Consider the following 17,123-nt stretch of genomic DNA (forward strand, 5'->3'; position numbering starts at 1 on the left):
TGGCGGGCCAGGAAATACTGCGAAGGGGATCGTCCTGGGAAGGTACTTGCAATGCTCACTCAGGCCCCTAAGGGTCGCAATGTTATTGTCGAACTCGAGGACGCATCCGGTACCACCATTAGGGACTCGGATGAAATCCTCAACACGTTCACTGCACACTATCATGCATTATACACCTCTATCTCGAGCTCCGAAGCGTCCTATACCAGCTATTTAAAGGATGTTGCGCTCTGCTGGCTAAGCGATGGAGATAGAGCATTCCTTGCGGCACCTTTCGAAATTGACGAGATCCGTGATGCCATTATGTCCCTTCAGAATGGTAAAGCCCCTGGGCTGGATGGCATCCCTGCCGAGTTTTACAAAGCCTATATTGATATAATGGCTCCAGTGTTACGTGAAGTATACTCGGAGTCCCTTAGTGATGGCATTCTTCCTGGCTCCATGCGTGAAGTGGTTATCACCTCTCTTTTGAAACCCGGTAAAGACCCCTGTTCTTGCGACTCTTATCGCCCCCTTTCTCTCCTGAACTGTGATGTAAAAATTCTCGCTAAGGTTCTAGCTACCCGGCTGTCCTTACTAATGGCTCGAATCGTACTACCGGATCAATCTGGCTTCGTGGCTGGCCGGTCAACTTCACACAATCTTCGTACCCTGTTCTCTCTCCTGCGCACGGTTCATCCTGACACACCTATCGCAGCTGTCTTCCTAGATGCGACTAAGGCTTTCGACTCTGTCGAATGGTCCTACTTATTTTCGGTGTTGGCTAGTATGGGATTCCCGCCTTTGTTTCTATCTTGGGTTCGTCTGCTTTATACTCATCCCACGGCGAGGATATTGATCAACGGTCGCCTGTCGCAACCTATTGACATCACCAGAGGCACGCGCCAGGGCTGCCCACTTTCTCCCTTACTATTTGCCATAGCGGTTGAGCCTCTCGCCTGTCGCCTGCGTCAACTACATCGAGACGGGGCGATACAGTGCCTACAGCGACAAATCGACGTATCCCTCTATGCTGACGACATCACCATATATGTTAAACACCCAGTGATACACCTGAATCCCTTACTCAGGGAATTCATCATATTTGGTGGGATGTCAGGGGTACACATTAACTGGTCTAAATCCCAACTCTTCCCCTTGACGGCTGCGGTGGAGGATTTTCCTCTTGACTACCCATTGGAGTGGTGCCGGACGGATCTTAGATATCTGGGAATCCGTATATCCCGGGATCGGGAAGAGACATTGCGATCTAATTATGGAGTAGCTATTACCAAGCTGACCTCCACTGTGGATCGTTGGATCACCCTGCCGCTTTCCATGGCTGGCAGAGCATCCCTTATCAAAATGGTTATTCTCCCCCGTTTTCTCTACCTCTTCCTTAACATTCCCTACTACCCGGGCGCCTTTTTCTTTAAGACACTGAAAACGGAGGTGTGTAGGCTTTTCTGGGGAGGCAAGAACCCCCGGCTTAAATGGTCCACGCTTACTCTACCCTATGATAAAGGGGGCTTTGACATCCCTGATTTTCTAGAATATTATCTATGTGCGCAGGCGCACTACGCTTACCACTGGATGGCTCCCACGCCGTTTATGCCACATATAGCGGTAGAAGACTGGATAGTACACCCCCTTCCACTAAGTGGACTACTCCATTGTCCGGAATCGTCCATCACCACGCCGAACACCTCGGTATCATGCACAATGGATGCGTGGCGCCGGATAGCGAAACGGTTGTCCTGCCCCCTACCCTACTCGCCGAAACTGCCGCTTACCTACCACCCTAATCTCACCCTACTGTGGGAACGGGGTTTTCGTAACCTCTGTGCAAAGATCAATGTCTCCTGCTGGGGCGACTTATTTGCTGACGGAAGCTTCAAGACGGCAGACCTTTTCTTCGCGGCACATGCCCGCACTCCCTTAGACTTGTTTTATTATGTGCGACTACGTGCGGGGTTGAGGGACATCTTACCTTCTTTCCCTAATGAACCGGAGGCTCTGCCACCCCTCCATTTCTTGCTATGTTCTCCAGACGGGACTCACTTGGTCTCTGGCCTCTATCGCCAACTTCGAAGCGCGGCCACGATGCCGGACTCTAGCGCACGGACGCGCTGGTCCGCTGAGCTGGCCACTGATATCACGGACGAACAATGGTTATACTGTTGTGCGCTCACCTCCCGCATTTCTGCCAGCAGCAGATTGAAAATCATACATTACAAATTCCTACAGCGGATGTATTATACGCCAGTGAAAAAGCATAGATTTGGTCTGGCAGGGGATGATCGCTGCACGCGCTGTCATGCAGCTCATGCGGATATGTTGCATCTTGCCTGGGAGTGCCCTCAGGTGTCACTATACTGGCAACAAGTGTCGGGTGCCATTGAGGACATGACTGGTACCAAGGTGCCCATGGACCCCTTGGTGACAATTCTCGGATATACGCCACAGGTCCCTAGTACATGCCGAAAATTCATTGACACTGCGCTGCTACTGGCCAAACGGCGTGTGGCCTGTCGGTGGGGCCGGGGCAGGGCGCCCAAGTTCAAGGAATGGCTGGAGGATTTGACCCATTGTCAAGACCAATACACCACGTTCACTGAGCTGTTACCTCTAACCAGCCGACCTAAAGATATATGGGGTCCGCTGGTGACATATCTTCTAACACGATCCACTGAGACTGACGCCTCTGACGATGCCCCTGATGTCGACCGATGATGTGTCCTCCGGCCCTCACATCGACAACTGACCCTGACCCCCTAAATACTACTCATGTTGGGCGCTGTACACCGGGACCTACTATCTTTGTGTTGGGATACACTGTTCGACATCTGGTACACCACTTGGTCCTGGGTGCTGGAACCCCTCTTCCTAAGGGTGGCTGACCCCCTCTTTCCCTTTCACCGCCGGCCAGGCCGCCCTCCCTCTGACATCTTAACAGACACACCCACACAACTTTACCCTTCTGTACCACATTTCCATTCCACGCCACTGCGCTTACCACTGTGGGAAGCTTCACTGGCTCAAGAATTGACTGTGCCACAATGCTGCTGTTCTATCATGAGAGTTTCTACCTTTTGCTGATGCTTTATTGATTTCATACCCACAGACTTCCGTAGATGACTGAACTGCCTCTGGGTTTCTTTATGGTTGGGGAGTTCTATTTGTTTTTAATGTTACGATACTGACTGTTGCTTCTAAAACCACTGTTCTACTGCGGCCCATCCTTCCAGTGCCGAACACAACTGACTGTGCTGTACTCCTTGTTCATACATATGCTACGCCTCCGGGCCTCAGGGATGCCGGCTACAAGGCTGTGTTTTGTCACGTAGACTACGCTGCCGGCCTCCGGGTTGTAGGCACGAACAGCTGTGTACTCTTTACTATCATGCCCAATAAAGCAGTGTTGAACTCAAAAAAAAAAAAAAAAAAAAAAAAAAGGCTGGACTTTGTCAACGCCCTCTTTCTTGGCCTCCCCGATTACCTGGTCCAGCGCCTCCAGGTGGTGCAGAACTCTGCTGCCCGGGCAATCTTTGGTCTTGGTAGGCGAGCCCGTGCCTCGGGGTTGCTTCAGAAGCTTCACTGGCTCCCTATTAGGAAGCGGATCCTGTTTAAATCCCTGACCCTGATGCATAAAGCTTTGCACGGATCAGGGGCGGGATATCTGCAGCGGAGGCTGAACTTTTATCATCCAGTTCGTTCTCTCCGCTCGGAATCCCTCTTTAAAGCTGTGGTTCCACGGGTAAGGAAGGCTCGCGCTGGAGGGAGATCTTTTAGCTGTCGAGCTCCCCAGGTGTGGAATTCACTTCCGCTTGCTTTGCGCAGTACTCCCAATCTGCTTCAGTTTAGGAGGAGCCTGAAGACGTGGCTTTTTAATTCTTAGTTTGTTTCTCTATTAAATGGTCTTTTTTATTTTCGTTTAGGTTTCTGTTTTTACTGTGTTGTGTTACCTTTTATCAGCCATTGGTGGAAAAAAAAGCGTCGGGACACTCCTGTTCGAGTAGCCTTACGCTATACAAAAACAACGTAACATAACATAACATAACATAACATAACATAACATATCACTGCTTCAGATTTTGCAGATGGTGGTACAAAATGGACAGTCTCACTGATGTCTAGGAATCTGACGTAAGCATCGCTTCATTTCTGCATTAGTGACCACACCATGGTGCATACTAAAAAAGAGACGATCAACCACCTCCCCTCCCTTCTATAAAGGAACACCCATCCCCAGAAACCTTCTATTTTGTACGTCTTCTTTAGGAGGTGGTCCCCTCTGCTTCCTTTCTCTGGATGGGGCATGTTTGTCTTGAAAGCTCTGTTTGGACCTTTTTTGCTTACTCTGTGGTTCGTGTTTCTTACTTTTGCTGGCTCCCTGGGCTTCATGCTGGATGTGTGTGCACCCACACTTTTCTGCTGGGATTGTTTAAGGACATCTGGTGCTAGTTCCAGTGCTTGACTTGCTTATCCCCAGTTCCCTGCGCTGCTTGGGTCTAAAGGTTGTGGTTGAGTTTCTGGGTGCTGCTATCAGCTGATGTTGATGAATGTGGACTCCTTTCTCCCTGGGTAGAGGTGCTAGGTATGGCATTTTTCCTGTGAGATCTCTCCTGGGCGTGGGCCAAGATGTGTACTTGCTGTTCACTGCTCTGCTGAGCTGGAGTCCTCTTTGCTGTAAGACAGGTTAGTCATACACTCTTCTTCTACTTTGAGTGTGGGCTAGGAATAGGCTTCCCATTACGTTCCCTGCTGACCATAGGACTTGTGGGATGTTGCGCTATTTCCCTGTCTTGTCTCGTGTTCAGCTGTGCTGTTCCCTGGCCTTCTTGCTGGGATTGCCATCAGCTATGTGGTACTGTTGTGGGGCCTCCATCGTATTGAAGGGGTGTTGCCCCAGGCTAGCGTCTCTGGGTGTGTGTCTTTGCATGTGAGTGCTCCATTCTGGGCCTGGGGTCGTGTCTACATGTTTACTATGTGGTTCTGGAGTCCCTTTTGCTGGTGGACAAGTGAGCGCTCTTCTATTTTCTTTCATAGATTAAGCCTGGGTTGAGTATCTTGCTCTCCTAACTACAAACTTGGGGTTTGAATGATGCTCCCTGTCTTTTTACCTCTCCTTGGCTACTGTGAGCTCCCGTCCAGCTGTTCATCTTGTTCTGGGCTGTGTGGTGCTCTAATGGTGTTTGGGGGCTTGGGGCCAGTGATGAGTTTGCACTGCTAGAGATGCAGTGGACCTCTGTGATGGAAATGAATTTCTTTCCTGCACTAGCAGTGGCTGGGTTTGGTTCCTCCCTGTTTGCTCCTTACTGGACGAGGCAGGCTGCGTGAGTCAGAACGCCGCTGCCAGCTCCTTTTTAATTTGCACTATCTTCGTTGTTTTTAACACTGTGTTGTTGTGAACAGCTTGCTTCTTACCTGCATTGCCTAATATTCTCCCGCAGCCCCGGTCCGACGCAGCTTGTGCCGTTTGTTCGGAGGGCTGGTACGGGAAACTCCTACTCACTTCCGGCGGATGTTGGGGTTAGCGCTGCAGTCTCTGGATGCCGCTAGACTACTTAGGGCACAGAGCTAACGCGAGCACATTGGATGAGGCAGGCTGCGTGAGTCAGAACGCCGCTGCCAGCTCCTTTTTAATTTGCACTATCTTCATGTTTTTAACACTGTGTTGTTGTGAACAGCTTGCTCCTTACCTGCATTGCCTAATATTCTCCCGCAGCCCCGGTCAGACGCGGCTTGTGCTGTTTGTTTGGAGGGCTGGTACGTGAAACTCCTACTCACTTCCGGCGGATGTCGGGGTTAGCGCTGCAGTCTCTGGATGCCGCTAGACTACTTAGGGCACAGAACCAGCGCACGCGCAGCGGATGCGCGCAGCGGGCGCGCCGGTGGCGCGCCAAAGGCAAGCCCGTCTGCACCCGTCCGCGCCCAATCGGGCCCAGGGGCCACAACCCCTGCTCAAATCCCTACTAAACAAACAGCCTATTCTTCCTTCCAACTCCACACTCTGATGCCCCATGGGAACCAAAGGTGTAGCATACTAGATTTGGACAGTCTCTGTTCCAGTTCTTACTCTAACTGCAAATTCTTCTTGAATTCACCTCAAATGTGCCGCCGATATTTGCCTAAAACAAAGCCTACCCTGAATTTTTCTTTTCTCAGCCTAAATTGTCGATCCCTTCCCAAGCATAAAAGGGAAATTTTTGACCTCCTAACTAACGAACTACCTGATGCTCTGTTCCTTACGGAGACGTGGCTTCACGATAGCTCGGGCCCTGACATCGCTGAAGCTCTACCATCCAATTATGCTATTATCAGAGCAGATAGACCAAATAAAATCAGTGGAGGCATTGCAATAGTTTTTAAAAACATCTTTCAATGCAAGTTTAATTTGCTCAACCTACCTAACTGTGAGGTTGCTTCCTTCAAACTTTCCCTACACCCAAATTTCACCTTCACAGGCCTACTAGTATATCGGCCACCGGGACCCTTGCATTCATGGGCTTCACAATTGTCGAACCTCGCAGCCTCGTTACTTGTGAACTCACCTAACTTCTCTATTTTTGGAGATCTAAATCTACATCTTGAGGACACTCAGAACCTGACGAGCAGCAATCTTATTGCTGACCTAGCTGCCATGAACATATTGCTCTGCAACTCAGGACCCACGCATGGAGCTGGCCATCTCCTTGATCTGATCCTCTCCAACCTCCCCCATATACACTGTTCTCCTGCACCCCCCTTCACTGGTCTGACCATTTTTTAGTTAAATTTTGTGTCAACTCCTTTGTTGCCCCGGTCACCCTCAGTGCAATATCTAACATCTACAAAAGAGACTGGAAAAAATTAGACATGAATACCTTCAAGCATGTCTTAGATGCTCTTCTTCCCCCTGATTTCAACATTACGGAAAATGTAGAAAATGCATCTAAAAAGATTGACACCTGGCTTTCAGATGCCACTAATGCCTGTCTCCCTCTATCTCAAAGAAAACTAAACTATCATAAAATTCCATCTCCCTGGTTCAACGAATCGCTACAAATTGCTAAGTCCAAGTGTAAGAGACTGGAACGGAGTTGGAGGAAAAATTACTCCCCTGAATCCGGTGACACCTACAAAAAAGAATTAAAACTTTATCATAAGGCATACGCCATTGCTAGGGCCAGCAATGTATCCACAACCATCTCTGAGGCCACTAACAAATCCAAAACTCTTTTTGCACTGGTTAAAGAGCTTGCGGGCTCCGACAAACTACAGCAAAACCACCCCCCCTGAGCAGCAACCAATGTGAAGAACTAGCTCAATTCTTCACACAAAAAATAGAAAACATCTATCAGGGCATAGCAAAACATCACTATAATAGACCCCAACTCTTACAGTCTCCCACGTTGAACAGTACGAACTGCTCCACCTCTCCTCCTCCATCCCTGAATGCAGGGCCTCATCTCAACCAGGAAATCCTTACCAAGATTCTAGGTAGTCTAAAATCGGGCTCACCTAATGATCCATTTCCCATTACTATACTTAAACAACTTAGTATCTCCCAACTATCCATGATCTGCAAAACCCTGAATCTCTCCTTACGAGATTCTATTGTTCCGGCAAGTTGGAAGCATGCCATGGTGACACCTCTTTTAAAAAAAAAAACACGACCAACCCAAATGTCCTGTCCAACTTCCGCCCCATCTCTCTTTTGCCAGCCTTTTCCAAGATTCTCGAGAGGCACATTCATTTCCACCTTGCCCAGTTCATTGAGGCCAATTTAATACTTCACCCTTTACAATCTGGATTCCGTCCTGGTTTCTCCACCGAAACAACTCTGTTGGGAGTTACCGAGAACTTACGCCAGCTATTAGACAGAGGAGGCTCAGTGGCACTGATTTTACTTGACCTCAGTGCCGCATTTGATACCATCGCTCACACCATACTCATAGAGACACTAACCTCTATGGGTATAGGCGGCTCTGCTCTGAGTTGGCTGGCTTCTTTCCTCACTCACCGTACATTTCAAATCTTTTCCAACACAGCAACCTCCAAAATTCATGTATCTCCCTATGGAGTACCCCAGGGTTCTGTACTCAGTCCCCTTCTTTTTAATCTATACGTCAAACCTCTGGCTTATATAGCAGAGCAAGAAGGTCTTACTCTTTTCACTTATGCCGATGACTCCCAGATCGCATTCTCCCTCTCGAACCCTGACCAGGGCTTCACATCTCTTCTGCAGTCGGGTATGAGGAAAATTGCAGACTGGATGAACTACAATCTACTGAAATTGAACGGAGGTAAAATCGAAGTTTTAATTCTGGGTCAAAAACATGACCTCTGGTGCTCCAAGCTCTGGCCGGCGGAGATAGGTCCCCTCCCTCTCCTATACATTCATGTCTGCAACCTTGGTTTTACCATTTACAATGCACTGACTATGCAGCATCAGGTAAGCAAGGTTTCGGCCATCTGCTTTACCATACTGCGATGGCTTAAGAAAATTATCTGGATGCTGCCTTATGACACCCAAATATCCGTAGTCCATGCCCTCATAACCTCTCGGCTGGACTACGGAAATGTTCTTTACCTTGGGGCTAACAAGGCGGTGACAAGACGTCTACAGGTAGTTAAAAATGCAGCCGCAAGACTGCTGTGTAAAATCCCCAGATCAAGCCACATTTCAGGACCCCTCCGTGATCTACACTGGCTCAGGGTTGAGAGTCGTTTCAAATTCAAAACCCTGAGCTACATGTTCAAGATCAAAGCTGGCTCAGCTCCCCTTTACCTGCAATCCCTTGTCCATATCTACACTCCTTCTCGCAACCTTCGATCCTCGACCCTGGCCTACTTTATCGTGCCCAGAATTAGGCTCGCTAGAATGGGAGACAGGTCCTTTGCTTACTTAGGCCCTACTCTTTGGAATTCCTTGCCCCTAACTATCCGTACTGAAACTAACTACGTCCACTTTTGCAGAGCCATTAAGACCTGGCTTTTCAATCAATAATCCCCAGTAACTGCTGAAATGGTGGCCTCCATGCATCTTGCCTGTTCTAGCGCCGGGAAACCCTTTTTGGGTCGCTGTCGTGCTTAACTCCTTCCATGCTCATGACGAGCTCAGCTCGTCATGAGGCACACTGGAGCTGTGCTAATGACGAGCTGACCTTGTCATGAACAATGGGATCATGCAAAGGTCAGCACAGGAGGGGAAAAGGCCTAGCAGCCAAGGTGTTAATACGCTTAAATAATAAATAAATACTGACCACGGGACTGGGAGTTTCTTTTTTTTGTGTGTAGCACTAGGGACACTTCACTGGTGCACAGGTGAGTGACCTCATTTTCCTGTGGTGTTGGTTGGTCTTGGGCTTCCCTCTGCTACATGTTGGACTTGGGGATTGTTGGCTTTGCCCTGTCTCATGGATGGGTGCATCTCTTTCTCTCTGTTTTGTGGCTGGGTGGTACTAGTTTCGAGTTTGCATGATCATTCATGCCTCGTCACTGGCGTGGAGATAGGATGTGTCTTCCCATAGTAGGCCTCTGAAACCTCAGTTGCAAGTGGACAGGTGCATGGTCCCATGTTTTGCAGTACACCATATCCCTGTCTCATGTCTGCTTCTTTGCCCCAGGCTCTTTGCTGGACGTGTTTGAGATAAGTCTAGTTCTGGTGCCTGGCCTTCCCTGCCTCCTCATCAAGCTTGCTGTTTAGGGTGGGTTTTGGCTCCTTGACTGTTAGTGGACTGGGCTTGGCCTTCCCCTTGTGCTCCCTTTTGGCTTGAGGCTGATGGAACATGTGCCATTTGTTTTACTCTCCTTTTTTGTTATTCATAGTGTTGAGGGTTTGTGGTGGGGTTGTCTCTTAAGCCCTGTAGATGTTACAGTCGCGGCCTTCATGAATCGTGTGGGGAAAGGGGGGTAGGTGGAGGGTATGCACAAGTTAAAATGAACTTACCTTCCCGAGTCCCGTGCTGTCGCAGCTCCTGCGCGGGTCCCGCGGTAAGGAACAGGAAGCAGGCAGCCTGTCTCCCCTCTCCTCAGCCAATCACAACGTTGCAATGGCAGTGTTGTGATTGTTGGGGACGGCGCACATCCAAGCGCCTATAGGGAGGCAATTTTCTCTATGTAGGCTGCATCCGGAAATGTAAAACACACTAGTACACGCCCTACTTTTTAAATACATTGTACTCTGCCCAGAGGGCTACCGCGGGCCTTCCTTAGGGGTGCCCTACATGTAGAAACAAGAAAGGTTTGGGCCTGGGAAGTGGGTGCACTTACCAGGTTGACATAGCAGTTTAAAACTGCACTCACAGACACTCCAGTGGCAGGTCTGAGACATGGTTGCAGGGCTACCCGTGTGGGAGGCACAATCAGTGCTGCAGGCCCACTAGTAGCATTTGATCTACCCACCCTGTACACACACAGAACACTTTACTAGTGACTTACCAGTAAATCAAATATGCTAATCATGGATAATAATCTACACAGGGAGTACTTGCGCTGTAGCACTGATAAGCAGTGGTAAAGTGGTCAGAGTTCTAAAACCCGCAAAAATGAAATGCAGTACACAGTGAAGACCAGGAGGCCAGAAGCAAAAAAACAGGGCAAAAACACGCCATAAATGCCAGGTCTAACAGGTGCCCTCTGTGTTTGGGCCATCTCTACCCTTTTGCTCTCTTTGTCCTCCAAGCTTATCTTTGTGGGTAAAAAGCCCCTTTTCTCTGCATTGTGTTGCTACTGACGGTTTGGCCTTTCAGCCATTCTTTTTTTCTTAGAGTTCTGTTTGGACTTGACTGATTCCTGTGGTTTATGCTGTAGCAAAGTTTGGCATAGAGGCGGTCGCTCAGTGCATTATATGGCTTTCTGTTGATTTCTAATCTCGCTCCTTGTTTGGCTTGGTGCTTGTGAATTGCTTGCTGTTTTTCCCCTGGTGGCACCTTTCACATCACTCCAGCTACTTGGTTTTTCCTTTTTTCTTGGACGTTTGGTCTCCAAGCCCTTATTCCGCTTGCGTTTGGGGGGTAATCGATCGTACATCCTTCCTCACTTTGTGGCTCTTGTGAAAGGGATTGCATTTTTGCTACTTTCTAGTATTACTGCCTGTTTTTGCTTGGGGCGTTCCCTATGCCTTATTTTTCTCCTTTGGGAGTGCTCCTTTTGCTTCCACTTATGTTTGGGCTTCTGATTGTTGAACGTCTATTCCTTGGTGTCATTTCCTGCTAGTCTGCCCAGATTTTGTGTTTCTTCTTGTCTGCTGTGGTAGCCGAGTTCATATGGTCTCCCCGGTAACTGGTGGATGTTTAGGTTTTTCATTAGTGGATTTTGCCTCTTAACGCTTGTTTAGCTTGGTGGTGGATTCTCTCATAAGATTCTTGATGGGACTTGACCTTGTCTGTGAATGTGGTGGTTTTATCCTGTTGGGTGTGCTTCCCTTGCCCTCTGGCTGGCCCTGCATTTCCCTTGGCAGTTCTATTGCTCTGGGTGCACCACAAACCTACGAGTCACGCTTGTGTGTTTTGGGCCTTATTGTATATCTAACTTAATGGGCTCTATCTGGATCTTGGCTATGGGTTTTGTGCCTGGTCTATCTCCTTGCAGTCTTGTGGTTGTGTACCCTTATTCCAGGAGTTTGGCCTTTAAGCCCTTTCTATGTTGAATACTTGTTCTTCTTGTGCACTGTGAACGTTCCCCCTGCTGGTCTCGGGTTTTACCCATTTGGGTGCGATGGTTGATTCTCGCTTATTGTTTGCCTCCCTACTTTCACATTAGCTGTTTGCTTCTGGATGCATGGGGAAGCCATTGGCTGCCTTTTGTGTTCCTATGGCCTGTGTCCTCTTGTGTGTTGACTTTTGAAGAGGTTATGCAACTTTGGCTTGCCTTTTCTCTATAGCGTGTGCCCTTTGTCTGCAGTGTGGTGGTGTGCTAGGTTTATGGTACTGATGGCTTCATAGGTGTTTCTCCCCTTACACTCTGTGGTGCTTGCTTGGTTTTAACTCTGAATGGTGACTTCCTATGCTACCCCATTCTGATCATGCTCTGATGTGTTCTCCTTCTGGGGCATCTGGTGGCTCCTCTGGAGTTCTTTGGTCCTGGATGCCACTGGGGCCTGTGTGTTTGGAGCCCAGAATGCCCTGGTCATCCTCATTCTGGTTATTGTGCCCTTTTTTGTAAGGGCTGTTGACTCTGAGTTCTCATGGTTCTTCTCCATACTACTTGTTTGATTAGGAGATTGGCCCAATATGAGCCTTCATTCCATAAAGTTGTAGATCTTGTTGTTATGGGTTTGAATTCCTCTCTCTACCTTTTTGGTATGGGGTCTAGTCATGCATTATGCCCTCTGCTCCTGAGCAGGCTCTACACAAGGACTGAACCTGCTCTTGTTGGCTTGCTTTCTGGAGGAGCTTCACTTGACAGACCTCTCCTAAGCTCTGATGTTAGGAGGGTGTGCCTTGGTGCATTGTGTACATGTCTATCACCTTCTTGCGTGTATACTTCAGCAGCATGCAGATTTCTGGACTTTGTGTAGGGTGTGTTTCCTTGGGGCGTCCTTGGCAATTTTTTTACTCTGGTTTACCTTTTTTTGATGGCTGGGCCTTCCCCTTTGTATCTTGGGCACTGGTTTGCTGGCTTGTATGTGACTCGTAGCCTTTTTTCTGACTTCCCCTTTGGCGGGCCTTTGGTATGTAGCTAGAGGAGGTGTGCCCTTGTGTCCTCTTTTGGGGGTGGCCTGATGCCTGTTTGCAGCCCTCTCCCTGCACTATCAAACTTGCATTGGGTTGGATTTGTATGGGGGTCTCGGTCCTCTGTCTTGTACTTTGGTCTTCCAGTTTGGTGGTAATTTTCCTGACACTCCTGGGCGGAGGTTAATGACACTCTTTATCTGGGCTCTAGTTTTTGCTTGGGGTGAGTTGTGCCAGTTCTGATGGAATGTCTTTGTACTTCTTCTGCCTTTTAGCGCATTACATTTTCTTTCTTTCCATCTGTTGCTGTCTATGGGTTTGTTCTGCACCCCAGTCCTTCCTTAGCTCTCCAGCTTCCTCTTGTGTGACGCTCCTACTGTCCTTCCCTCTATTTGGGACCGTGATCCACTGTGTCTTTTGCCTATGTGATTTTAAAGCTTGTTGGCTTGTTTTGGCACTTGCACTAGAATCTTTGATGCTCTTTTGGATTTATCCTTTCTCCTTGCTGACTGGGTATTGTTCTTTCTGGCTAACTATATTGGTGGGTGATTAATGCTGGCTTTGGTAGAGGCTAATGATGTTAGGACTACAGTGAGTAAGACATGAGGAGGTAAGGTAAACATTTGAAAATTTGATGGCAGTGCCATTACTCCAATTCTGCTTTGTCGTCCCAGTCCTTAACCCCCACTTACCCCCCCCCCAACTTATGTGTGCCCAGCTTCGATTAAGGTCTGTTACCTGCCACCTGCACAGCTAGCACACGAGCATCAGGTGTGAAAGCTTCCCTGGCACACACAGGTCAGATAAAATATGGTTATTAGCAGTGCTAATGTCAATCACACACACAGAAAACTGGTATTGCATGGGCATCAGGTTGGTAATTTTCCCCTGTAATTGCAGAGAAAAGTTATCACAATGATAAGAAGAGCAAACTTGCCTCATGCATACAGAACAGGCACCAAATACCCATATCCGTGGCAAAATGTTTTGACTGACTAATCAGAACCACAGCTATTACTTTTGAGCTCATATCTATCCTCTCAATGGTGTACACATTTCAAGACTTCTGGGCTATTAATGAATGACAGCAAAACTTTTTTTTCAAATTGCCCTTCACTCACACTTACGGGTCGATTAGGATCGCGGACGGACTTGAGTCCGTCCGCGACCCCAGAGTAGGAGGGAACGTCCGCATGGGCTGCGGCGTTCCCTCCGGGCAGACTAGGATGTGACCGCCAGGGTGGCGGTCACATCCTCTATCTTTAACATTGCGACGGGTGCAGCTTCAAGCTGCACCCGCCGCAATGTTAAAAATGCATGCACCGCATTTGCGTGCACAAAGCGGCAGGCACCGCACGGTGCCTGCTGCTTTGTTCACGCAAATGCATGGGGGGTACCATAGGTACCCCCCCATGTGCACCCCCACCCCCCCTTCACCCAGGGGGCCCGCAACGGGCCCCCGAAGTGAAGGTCTGTATGCTTTTTCACGGCAGAAAAGCCGCCGCGGAAAAGCATACATCTTACACCATCCTAATATGGCTGGCGGTGTCTGATATACACCGCCAGCCATGTTAAAGCTTTTCCGCCGCGGTCGGAAGGCGACCGCCGCGGAAAAGCTGCGGACTGATTGCAAGACCCACCAGACATCCTAATATGGCTGTGGGTCTTTCTAGGCTCCGCGGCAATTTTCCCGCATCCTCCGGGCCGACGGTGGCTTCCGCCAGCCCGGAGGATGCGGGAAAACCGCAATCATAATAGGCCCCTAAATTAGCACTATCCCTAGCCTAATTGTATCCTGGTCTTATGGTGACCATTCTGTACACATGTTCTGGGAATTCTTGAAATATATGTGGCGATCTCTGGCATAATGGACTACGCATGCCAATCGCTGTGGTAGTCCTGACTTAGAGGTACCAGTCCTTGACATATTGTAAACAATCTTTACATGATTGTGGCTCTCCATCACCTTGCAATGGCATAGTGGTACCTATCCTTAATATTTTCCCCAAAGTTTGATCCCGGATTCAGTTACATGATTTCTCACATTAGCTGCTTTTTCTCTTTCTTCTTCCTTTGTCCAGCTCTTTCCTTATGTCTCAGCGCCAGGATGCCCACAGGGTTGCAGTGCGCTCTACAAATGCTAAAAATAAATAAGTAAATAAAATTAGGGGTATTTTTTTACATCTTTTTACTGCCCATTCCTTGACTTGTTGTCTGCCTTCCTGCTTTCTTGACCTACGAGTGGGTATCCCCGCATAATGATAGACCCAGAATTATGGTGTCCATCTTTGACACAATAATGTTTATTGTAGTGTAACGGGGCCTGTTATAAAGGCGCTCATTCTTGACATAGGTGGGCATTTGTGGCATACTTCTGGCTATTCCTGGCAGAGAGTACCCATCCATTCATTGAGAGTACCGGTATACTGTGAGCTTTCCAGCATAATTCTGGCGGATGTGTTACGGCGGGATTTCTGATCTATTGCTATAGATCTAGATCCCAACTCAGGTCGACTGAACCGTTGATACCTGTCATAGAGTAAAAGGCAATCCACTACTAGGTCAATCAGTTAAGGACTTCCACCACTCTAAAGAACCACTTACTACGAATAAGTTTTAAAAGTTTATTATAAAGCCAAAGTTAACTGGAGATACAAACATCTCAAAATAAGGTTCAAAAGATATATTGGTATCAATACAAACATACATTTTCTAAATGCTCTTAGTCGGCAGAAGAATATCACCAAAACCAATTCAAAAATCATCAGAGTTGCAAGAATAGACACAAGCTGTAACTTGTGAGTCATTTACAGAAAGGAAGAAAAATCCAGATTAGACTGACCCTACACTAGACTAAGTGACATCCCTACTTAAAAAAATCTTAACCTAAAAAGGTGTCAGCCGTGGTGACTTCCAAAGAAGATCACTCACTTCCCTTAGTCTTCGTTGTGAATCGGTGTCTCGCAGTTATCCTATCTGCCTACCCATCCGCTCTCTTAGGTTCCTCAGACCATCTGCCCTAACTCCACCCAGGGGTGCTGTCCCTAATACAAAAATCACATTTACAATAGAAACGCCCTTTAGAGACGCCCCTCACGTGGTGTTGGTTCTGGCATTTTCCATGCTGATACTCCTCTGGGCCCATCGTTAGCGTTGACCTTGCTTCTCAGGCCCTTCTCCGGCAGGACGGTACCCCCCAGGAAATTCCTGAAGCCTCCTCCAGGCCTGTGCCTGGCTCCCTGAACAAAACTCTATTCATCACTCTCTTGATTGGAACCTCCTCGCACCTGCAAACAGACACTTGTACAGTGGGCCCCAAATTCCGGCCTCCATCGTATCTTCTAAGTCGTAAACCTTCGAGCAGGCTCCGCAATTTATGCTTAACATGACATTCCTCTAACTAACACATGCAGATCAAAAGAAATGACCTTATCTATTCAGGCCTATTAGAATTACATGAAACGGGCCTGTGCACTCTGTAAACCTTTAATTTCTTAGTCTAAACAGTATTCTAACTTATTACACACAATGGTTATATGAAACACTTCTATAAAACATATATTTCAGTTCTATGATCAATAATACTTTGAATTACAACAACATTAAAAATCCATATCATGTGAGAGTGTAACAGCACCTTTCATTCTCTGTGAACTGCCATGTGGCCTACACATTTCTACGTTTAGCAGTATTACATTCTCCTCTACAACAGCCACATAACATGGGATTTCAACATCATTCTAACATCTCTACACACTTCTACATTAGCTTTTCACACTGATATATGCATTCTATTTTGATTAAACACTCTTATGTATTTTCACTCTATAAATTCGACACTCTTATGTAATCTTTACTAAACTGATGCAACGTGCTTGTAAATATGGTGCACTTCTATTTTTTCTCGATTTGCGCTCTCTCAGTTCCCCCCTTTGATGACTTCTAGTAGTCATCACCATCACAACACCATCCCTGAGGTATGAACTGAATCAAACAGAACTCGTTGCAGTACTCTCTCGTTTCATCATCTCTAGAGCCCTCAGACTCCTGTACTGATTATCCTGCATCGCAGCTAATCTCCTCTCCTGCTCTCTCATGGATCTCTGCAACCTATTTGATCTATACCATTGGTACAGCCGCACCAATCCCCACAAAGTGATTATACAAATCACTATTATGATGATAGGTTTCAGTATGTACCAAATGAAACCCTTTCCTAGGTTGGCAAACCAACCTCCAACTTTACCCATTCCATGACCTACTTTTTCCCACACATTTACCTGTGTCAAATCCTCAATCTCATGATGAATTTCAGTGATGTTCCGTATATACTTTTCTAGAGGTTTTGAATTGTCTGGAATGTAAGTACAACATTCCTGAACCTTCAAAGCCTTACAGACTCCTCCCTCTTTGGCTAACAGAACGTCTAGAGCAAGTCGGTTCTGAAGAACCATTGCCCTTATCGATTGCATCTCTCCCTTCACC

The 17,123-nt window shown here is 47.6% G+C and overlaps 1 protein-coding gene across 5 annotated transcripts in view; it reads left to right on the top strand.

The window, feature by feature from the left end:
- ARHGAP25 (Rho GTPase activating protein 25) overlaps nucleotides 1-17,123 on the top strand; it is a 441,995-nt gene that overhangs the window by 140,772 nt on the left and 284,100 nt on the right. The window lies entirely within an intron of this gene.

Source organism: Lissotriton helveticus, chromosome 11 (genome assembly GCF_964261635.1).
Source record: "Lissotriton helveticus chromosome 11, aLisHel1.1, whole genome shotgun sequence".
In the NCBI taxonomy this organism is placed as follows: domain Eukaryota; kingdom Metazoa; phylum Chordata; class Amphibia; order Caudata; family Salamandridae; genus Lissotriton; species Lissotriton helveticus.